The following is a 9,419-nucleotide window of genomic DNA, read 5'->3' as shown; positions in this document are numbered from 1 at the left end:
GTCGAAGAGGATGGGCCATCGCGGGCAAAGAGATTAGGAGAGGTAGCTACTTCTAGACGCTTCATCTATCAATCACTGCAAGCGGCATGCATGGTCTCCTGTGGCGGAGGCGAAAGGGACGAATGTTTGTTTCACCTCGGGGAGTCACACGACATGGAAACCTGTCCCGCGGTAGAAGAATTGCTTCAGCGGCTCATGGACTGGGGGCAGCTTGAAGTGTCCATAGGAGGGAGGGAAGAACCACAAATTTGCATGCAGTCGGAAGAGAAGAGGGTTCCTCTAAACCCCAAGGCCCTAGCGATATGTTTTACTAGAAAAGGGATCGGCTCCACACCCATATACCCCCGGGCGACGCCCAAGCCAACGCCATTTGCATATCAAAGTAATAAGGTCGTTCCGTGGAAGTATACCCCTCCCGCGTCCAGCGAAAGAGTTTCAACCGAAGTTGACTCCCTATCAGCTAAAGTAACCAACATCACCGGCCTCAGTGGCGTAACCCATAGTGGTCGGATGTTCGCTTCCCCTCACCCGGCGGAATTGCCCTCCAAAGGGAAAGCGCCCATGATCCAAGAGCCCACAGACATAGCCACCCCCTTGAAAGAAGTAGATCCTCCAGTAGTAAGAGGGGCCGAAAAGAAAGAAGGACTTCAAGGAAAAACAGTGACTTTGGAAGAAGCCCATGAGTTCCTCCGCCTCATCCAACAAAGCGAGTTTAAGGTAGTCGAGCAACTGAATAAAACTCCAGCAAGGATCTCTTTGCTTGAACTACTCATAAACTCCGAGCCTCATCGTTCGCTGTTGATGAAGGTCCTTAACAATGCCCATGTAGCACATGATATCTCGGTGGAGGGTTTCGAAGGCATCGTTAATCATATAACCACCAACAATTATATCGCGTTTGCGGAAGAAGAGATTTCTGTTGAGGGGAGAGGACACAACAAGGCTCTACATGTTTCGGTGAGATGTATGGACCACGTTGTCGCAAAGGTACTTATCGACAATGGATCGAGTTTAAATGTAATGCCAAAGACCACTTTGGAAAAGCTTCCTTTTAGTGCGTCACGTTTAAAACCGAGCTCGATGGTGGTGCGAGCCTTTGATGGTACTCGGCGGGAAGTGATGGGGGAAATCGACATTCCCATTCAGATAGGCCCCCACACTTGCAACGTGGTGTTTCAAGTAATGGATATAAATCCCGCCTATAGCTGCCTCTCAGGAAGACCTTGGATTCATGCCCTGGGAGTGGTCCCTTCAACGCTTCACCAGAAATTGAAGTTCGCAGTGGGTGGACTTTTAGTGATAGTGTCGGGTGAAGAGGATATGTTAGTGAGCTGCCCCTCCTCCGCACCGTACGTAGAAGTGGCGGAAGAATCATTGGAAACGGCTTTCCAATCCTTTGAGGTGGTGAGCTGCGCCTCTGTGGAACCAAGTCCGTCGCTACCTTTTCTCTCCAAAGTGGCCATAATGGTGGCGCGTGTTATGCTCAGGAACGGATTTGAGCCTAGAATGGGTCTAGGCAAGGACTGCCTCGGGAATGCCGACGTGGTCGATATCAAGGGAAATCCATACAAGTATGGATTAGGGTATGAGCCCGGGATGCCGGGGAGGAGGAACGTGCCGTCAAGATTTCGGGCGGATAGGGTATGACCCGGCTGTATTAGCCAGTGTTTCACCAGTGCTGGAATGGTGTCCGAGGTGGAGGTGGCCGCAATAGAAGAGGAGTTCCCTCAAGACCCACCAAGTTTTGTGCAACCATGCCACCCCGATTCCCAAGTGGGGAACTGGCGCGTGATAAGCCAGTCAAAAGTCTATACCGTTGATTCAATGTAATTAGAGCCTATAGATTTCCTTTCTCTTTTGTTTTGTGGAACCTACCTTATTAAATAAACAAAGAGATATTGTTTCATCTGTTCTTGCAGTACCACCTTTTCTCATATCATTTTGCATGTTTTTGTTTCTTTTGTCTTGTTTAGTATAGATATGAGGGTCGATTCTTTGAGGATCCTAACAACGAGGGTTTGACAATCAATTTCGATCGAGATATAAGCCAAACAATAAATGAGGAAGAGGAAGAGGACGTCCTGTCACCAGAGTTGGAGAGGTTGGTCGCTCAAGAAGAATGTGAAATGAAGCCTCACCAAGAAGAAACCGAATTTGTAAACTTGGGGACCACGAAGGAAAAGAAAGAAGTAAAGGTAGGAACCGGTATGACCACGCCTATCCACAAGGCTTGATAACCCTTCTTGAAGAGTATCAAGATGTCTTTGCGTGGTCATATCAAGACATGCCCGGTCTAGATTCCGACATTGTGCAGCATAAGTTGCCTTTGAATCCTGGGTCTTCCCCGGTTAAGCAAAAGTTACGAAGAATGAAACCCGAGATGTCTTTAAAAATTAAAGAAGAAGTAAGGAAGCAGTTCGATGCAGGTTTCTTAGCTGTGGCGCGGTACCCGGAGTGGGTGGCCAACATTGTCCCAGTCCCGAAAAAGGACGGCAAGGTTCGAATGTGTGTAGACTACCGAACTTGAACCGAGCCAGTCCTAAAGACAATTTTCCCCTGCCACACATTGATATATTGGTAGATAATACAGCCAAATTCGTCGTTTTCTCATTTATGGATGGTTTCTCGGGGTATAATCAAATAAAGATGGCACCCGAAGATGTAGAGAAGACCACTTTCGTCACCCTATGGGGAACATTCTGCTATAAAGTGATGGCCTTCGGGCTGAAAAATGCTGGGGCAACCTATTAGCGTGCCATGGTGGCATTGTTCCATGATATGATGCATAAGGAAATAGAGGTCTACGTAGATGACATGATTGCCAAGTCTCGGACTGAGGCCGAACACCTTGTCAATCTGCGTAAGCTGTTTGGAAGGTTGCGGAAATACCAATTAAAACTAAACCCAACCAAATGCACCTTTGGGGTGAAGTCGGGGAAGCTATTAGGATTTATCGTAAGTCAGAAAGGGATAGAAATAGATCCCGAGAAAGTGAAGGCCATCCTTGAAATGCCAGAACCACGCACGGAGAAGCAGGTTTGGGGGTTTTTGGGCAGGTTGAATTATCGCGAGATTTATCTCGCAACTCACCCCTACCTGTAAGCCCATTTTTAAGCTATTACGTAAGAACCAGGCAGTCTTGTGGAACAGTGAGTGCCAAGAGGCCTTCGAGAAGATCAAACAGAGTCTCGCAAATCCCCCGGTGCTTATGCCACCTGTAACAGGAAGACCTCTTTTCCTGTACATGACCGTGTTGGAAAAGTCTATGGGGTGCGTGTTGGGTCAGCATGATGATTCTTGGAAAAAGGAGCAAGCCATTTACTATCTGAGCAAGAAGTTTACCGCATGTGAGATGAATTACTCAATGCTGGAAAGGACGTGTTGTGCTCTGGTATGGACATCACATCGGCTTAGGCAGTATATGCTCAGCCATACCACGTGGCTTATTTCCAAAATGGATCCTGTGAAATACATCTTTGAAAAACTGGCCCTCACGGGACGAATCGCTAGGTGGCAGGTATTATTATCTGAATTCGATATCGTTTACGTCACCCAAAAAGCGGTAAAGGGAAGTGCCTTAGCAGATTATTTGGCCCAGCAACCCCTCCAGGATTATCGGCCGATGCACCCCGAGTTCCCAGATGAAGATATCATGGCCCTGTTTGATGAGAAGCGGATGCACGAGGACATAGACAAATGGATTGTTTGCTTCGATGGGGCATCTAATGCTTTGGGCCACGGAGTAGGGGCAGTCCTTGTATCCCCGGATGATCGGTGTATTCCTTTCACGGCTAGGCTAGGTTTTGATTGTACCAACAATATGGCCGAGTACGAAGCATGCGCCCTTGGGGTTCAGGCGGCCATTGATTTTGATGTAAAACTACTCAAGGTGTATGGAGACTCAGCTTTGGTGATACGCCAGTTGAAAGGAGAATGGGAAACTAGGGATCCGAAGTTGATACCCTATCAAACTCACATCTTGAGGTTAGCCAAGTACTTTGACGACATTTCCTTCCACCACATACCTCGGGAAGAGAATCAAATGGCTGATGCGTTAGCCACCTTGGCATCCATGTTTCAACTTGCCCCACACGGGGATCTGCTGTACATCGAATTCAAATCTCAAGGCAGGCCGGCATATTGTTATGCAATAGAGGAAGAGCGGGATGGGAAACTGTGGTATTTCGACATCAAACAGTATGTCGAGAACAAAGAATACCCACCAGGAATTTTTGACAATGACAAAAGGACGTTGAGGAGATTGGCTACTGGTTTCTTTGTAAGCGGTACCATCCTGTACAAACGAAACCACGACATGACCCTCCTACGATGCGTAGATGCCAAAGAGGCGAACTTCATGATTGAGGAGATCCACGAGGGTTCCTTTGGGACACATGCCAATGGGCATGCTATGGCCAGAAAAATCCTTAGGGCCGGTTATTATTGGCTCACCATGGAAAGCGATTGCTGCGCTCATGTCAGGAAATGTCATAAATGTCAGGAATACGCGGACAATGTCAATGTTCCGCCACATCCTCTGAATGTTATGTCCGCCCCTTGGCCTTTTTCCATGTGGGGAATAGATGTCATTGGGGCCATCGAACCCAAAGCGTCGAATGGTCACCGCTTCATTCTTGTGGCGATAGATTACTTCACCAAATGGGTCGAAGCAACTTCTTATACTAATGTCACAAGGAATGTGGTAGTTAGATTCATAAAGAAGGAGCTGATTTGTCGATATGGACTCCCCAGGAAGATCATTACTGACAATGGCACCAATCTGAACAATAAGATGATGCAAGAGATGTGCGAAGACTTCAACATCCAGCATCATAACTCTACCCCTTATCAGCCAAAGATGAATGGAGCTGTAGAGGCTGCGAATAAGAATATTAAGAAGATTGTTCAAAAGATGACAGTGTCATACAAAGATTGGCATGAGATGTTGCCTTTCGCCCTGCACGGATATAGAACCTCGGTACGAACTTCTACTGGGGCAACACCGTATTCCTTAGTTTATGGGATGGAAGCAGTACTCCCGTTTGAGGTGGAAGTTCCTTCTTAAAGGATAATAGCAGAATCCGGCCTAGAAGAGTCGGAATGGGCTCAAGCACGCTACGACCAACTCAACCTCATTGAAGGTAAGCGTTTGATAGCCATGAGCCATGGGCGTCTGTATCAACGAAGAGTAAAGAACGCATTCGATAAGAAGGTACATCCACGCAAGTTCAACGAGGGGGACCTCGTGCTGAAAAAGATGTCCCACGCAGTTAAGGATGGTCGAGGCAAGTGGGCCCCGAATTATGAAGGACCTTTCGTGGTGAAAAGAGCTTTTTCTGGGGGTGCTCTGATACTCACCAACATGGATGGCGAGGAGCTGCCCTCGCCCGTGAACTCCGATGTAGTTAAACGATATTACGCTTGAAGTCTGGGGCAATCAAGAGGACCGCTGCATGTTTTTATTTCCGAGTTTTTCTCGTTCTTCTTGGTTTCCTCTAGGGATTCCCATTCACTGTATTTGTCTCGCTTCTTTGAAAAGAAAAGATGGGCGAGGTTTCAGTCCTCCCTTTGGTTTCAAACCTTGTGTTTTAGATTTGTTATAACTTGAGCCCTCTTCGCTCGGTGTATGGGGTGCCCCAAACGCTTATCTAAAATTGAATCTAACCAGCCTTCACTAAGAAATTTATCGCATAAGGAACATACATGCACATACACATGCATATTTTGTGGTAACAGGGGAAGGGCCTTCTTAGGTCACGATTAGAAGTCGAGACAAGTTGACTGCGGAAATCAACCAAGGTAAGACGATGGCTGGACACGATTGGCCATTGGATTTTTTGTTTCCTACTTACAGGTACATAGGGACGGATGCAAGTGGGGATAGGGTCACGACCGACCGATCGTTGCCCCTTCCCGGCACTAAACAAGCAGAGAACGTCGCTGCAAGGCAGCCCAGTATCCTTTGCATTCGCAGTTTCTTTAACTATTGTTTGTTTTAAATAAGTAATCGACACCTAGTGCTGATTTAAGTAGGTTCAAGTGGGCAAACGCTAACCCATAAGGAAGGAGGAGACATGGTTAATGTTCCCCTCAAAAAAAAAAAGTACAGGTTAGCTCGCCTGGGCGAGCAACCCCTGTACGAAAATATAAAGGGGTGGAGGGGGAACGTTTTCTTCACCCAAAACTCTTCCCCCTCACTTCAAAAACCCCCAAGCTCATGGGAACTACGAGAACAGCAGCCCCCAAGCTTCCATTGTTGAGTTTTTGCTTCCCTTTTCACGTTTTAATTCACTCCCCACAAGTAAGTGCAATTTCCCTTGGTTATTTGGCTCTCCATTGATGTGTTTTGGTGCTTTAGTTGCTCATTTTTTGCAAAATTCGTGAAGCAATTTGCACCTGAAATCCATGCTTGTTTTGTGGAGTTGAGGATTTGAATGAGAAGGCCTTAGGCCTATGTTGTGTTCTGAAGCAATGGGGCATGCCACATTGCCCCCATTCTCTTGCAATTTATGTCCAAACATGCGCCCATCAACTGCTCGGTGAAATGCCCCAATGATATATGAATATGATTTTGCAAAATTGGGATGGTGGGGCTGTTTTATGTATGTAGAGACAGCATAGGAAAGTCAAAATAGATGCCCAAATGCAATCCCAAGCTTAGGAACCCAAACTTTTAGCTTCAATGCAAGAAAACATACTCATGACTAGGAACCCAAAATTTGGTTTTAAAATTAGAAAAGCATGAAAATAGGGACTTGCTTGTAAGAATTCGGGCTGCCCCATGATTGGTACTTTGCACCTAAGTAACGTGGGAAATGCTTTTCAAAGGTGTGTAGATATATGTGTAAATATAAGGGGCATAAAATTCCTCACCAAGTATGAATAATTGTTTTCCTAAATAAATGTATGATAGCGTGGAATGCCTTTTTGAATGCAAATATGTGCAGGATGTAATTAGCTTTCCAATATGCATATAAATAAATATGAGTGAAACAATAAAAATTTGTATGGTGTACTTCAAATGTATGTAGGTAGTTTGTGATAGCAAATGTTTAGGATATAAATTAGGTGTAAAGTTTGACACTTTGAGCATGAAAGTGTGTTTTCTTTTTCAGAATGTATATAGGTGTATGGAAATTAGAATATATTAGATGTTCTTGCATGTTGACATGAGTAATAGGATATTTTCTACACATGCGCGTGTGCATAAATGGATTACATGAGTTTGGTCTAAATCAGAGGGGTTAGCACGACATTTTTGCGTTAAGATAAGCATTATCTTGTAAAACTAACTTCCAAATGTTTGTTCTCGCAGGAGATGGCCCCGAGGAAACTTGCCTCAAAGAGATCCAGGAAGGATAAAGCGGCCGAAGGAACTAGTTCCGCTCTCGAGTATGATAGTCACCGCTTTAGGAGCGCTGAACACCAGCAGCGCTTCGAGGCCATCAAGGGATGGTCATTTCTCCGAGAGCGACGCGTCCAGCTCAAGGACGACGAGTATACCGATTTCCATGAGGAGATAGTTCGCCGGCGGTGGGCATCACTGGTCACCCCCATGGCCAAGTTCGATCCAGACATAGTCCTCGAATTTTATGTCAATGCTTGGCCTACAGAGGAGAGCGTGCGAGATATGAGGTCCTGGGTGAGGGGTCATTGGATCCCGTTTGATGCAGATGCTATCGGCCAGTTCTTGAGATATCCTTTAGTGCTGGAAGAGGGTCAGCAGTGCGAGTATGGCCAGAGGAGGAACCGGTCCGATGGGTTTGATGAGGAGGCCATCGCCCATTTGCTATGTATACCGGGGCAGGATTTTTCCCGGACTGCTGCCGGGAGACGGGTGCGGATCATGCGCACCAACATGATCACCCTGACTCAGATCTGGATGACTTTGCTGCTCAGCAACATCCAGCCCAACGACCATAATTCCGACCTCCCCCTGCCGAAATGTCAGCTGGTGTACGCCATCCTGACGCGGATGAGCATTCACGTGGCTCAGTTAATCGCTGATATCATCTATCTATTTGCAGGTATGGCGCCTACCAGGCACCCTCTGGACCCGGATAAGTCCAACAGGGCCCTGGGATTTCCTGCCTTGATCACAGGACTCTGCCAGTCGTTCGGAGTCCCCGTTGCACCTAGCAAGGTTATTCGGCCGCCCATCACCCGAGCTTTTATTGAGAAGTATTGCACACAGAGACAGGCCCAGGGGGATGCTTCGCAGGCCGCAGACGCGCTGCCACCTCATCAGGCTGGTCCAGCCGAATCGTTTGATACAGAGCAGTATTTGCGGCATTTGGTTCGCCAGCAGGCGGCCAACCACCGGGCTCATGTACAAACTCATGATTGACTTTACTAGATGAGCCTCAGCCTGCAGAGCCAGGGTTTTACTTCTTTTCCATGCCCTACTCCGGACCTGTTCAGGTCAGAGGTCGCATGGCCTGGAGATTGGCCTGAGGCCCGGGCAGGAGAGGCGCCAACAGAGGCTCCCGACGAGGCAGATGAGGCCCGCGAGGACGAGGAGATGACCGATTTACTTGATTTCTTAGGAGGAAGCAGGGCCACATGATTGGGAGATCCCTTGATCCATATTTCTTTTTGTTTCTATTTTTCCTGTTATATATTTTTGTTTGACTAAGGGACTAACGTTTGTTTCATGTTTTGACTTTTGTTTTGTACATACATATCGTTTGAGTTGTTACGTCGGTACTTGTTTCATTGTTGTCAATAATGTTTATTGAAATGCCGGGACCGTGTAGAGTTTTTCATTTAGGAACGTCGTCCTAAAAAATAAAATGAACCAAAAATCCTAATAAAAAGAAAGAAGCGTTGTGAATAAAATGTCTGCGTATACAAAGAAAAAGGAAAGTGTGTATAAAAGGATTTTTTTGTGTGTAAATGATGTGTGGAAAGGAATTCTTGTGTGTGTGAGCAACGAGTGTATATGAAGAAACTTTTGTATGAACCATAAGTGTGTGTTGGGAAAAATGAAAAAATCTTTGAACGTAAATAGGGTTTGAATATAGACCGTGTGACGTAAAGAGAAAGGGTTCCAATGCGTGTACAGAAAAAGTTTGTCATGTATAAGAATGTAGATGTACAAAGAAAAATTTCTTCATAGAGGACCATAGGTGTATAATTTTGTTAATATATAAAAATGAAACAAAAAGGAAAAAGAAAGAAAGACCGCGAAGGTCGACATGTTATAGTTAAGAAGCATAAATCATTCGTAAAGAGAAAACGTATCTTCTGGAAACAAGGGACTGATGCTAAGAGTTTATTTTTCGGAATAAACCGAGATAAGAATGGATGAATTCATTGAACTGATGAAAGAACATAACTTGGAAACGTTGGGTCTGTCTGTGTAAATTCCCAACCGTAGTATCACAATGCCATAAACGGGATGCTTGAGTGCCCACCTG

Source organism: Glycine soja, chromosome 12, assembly GCF_004193775.1.
Source record: "Glycine soja cultivar W05 chromosome 12, ASM419377v2, whole genome shotgun sequence".
NCBI lineage: Eukaryota > Viridiplantae > Streptophyta > Magnoliopsida > Fabales > Fabaceae > Glycine > Glycine soja.
The sequence above is the reverse complement of the archived record's forward strand: the minus strand, read 5'-3'. Positions refer to the sequence as shown.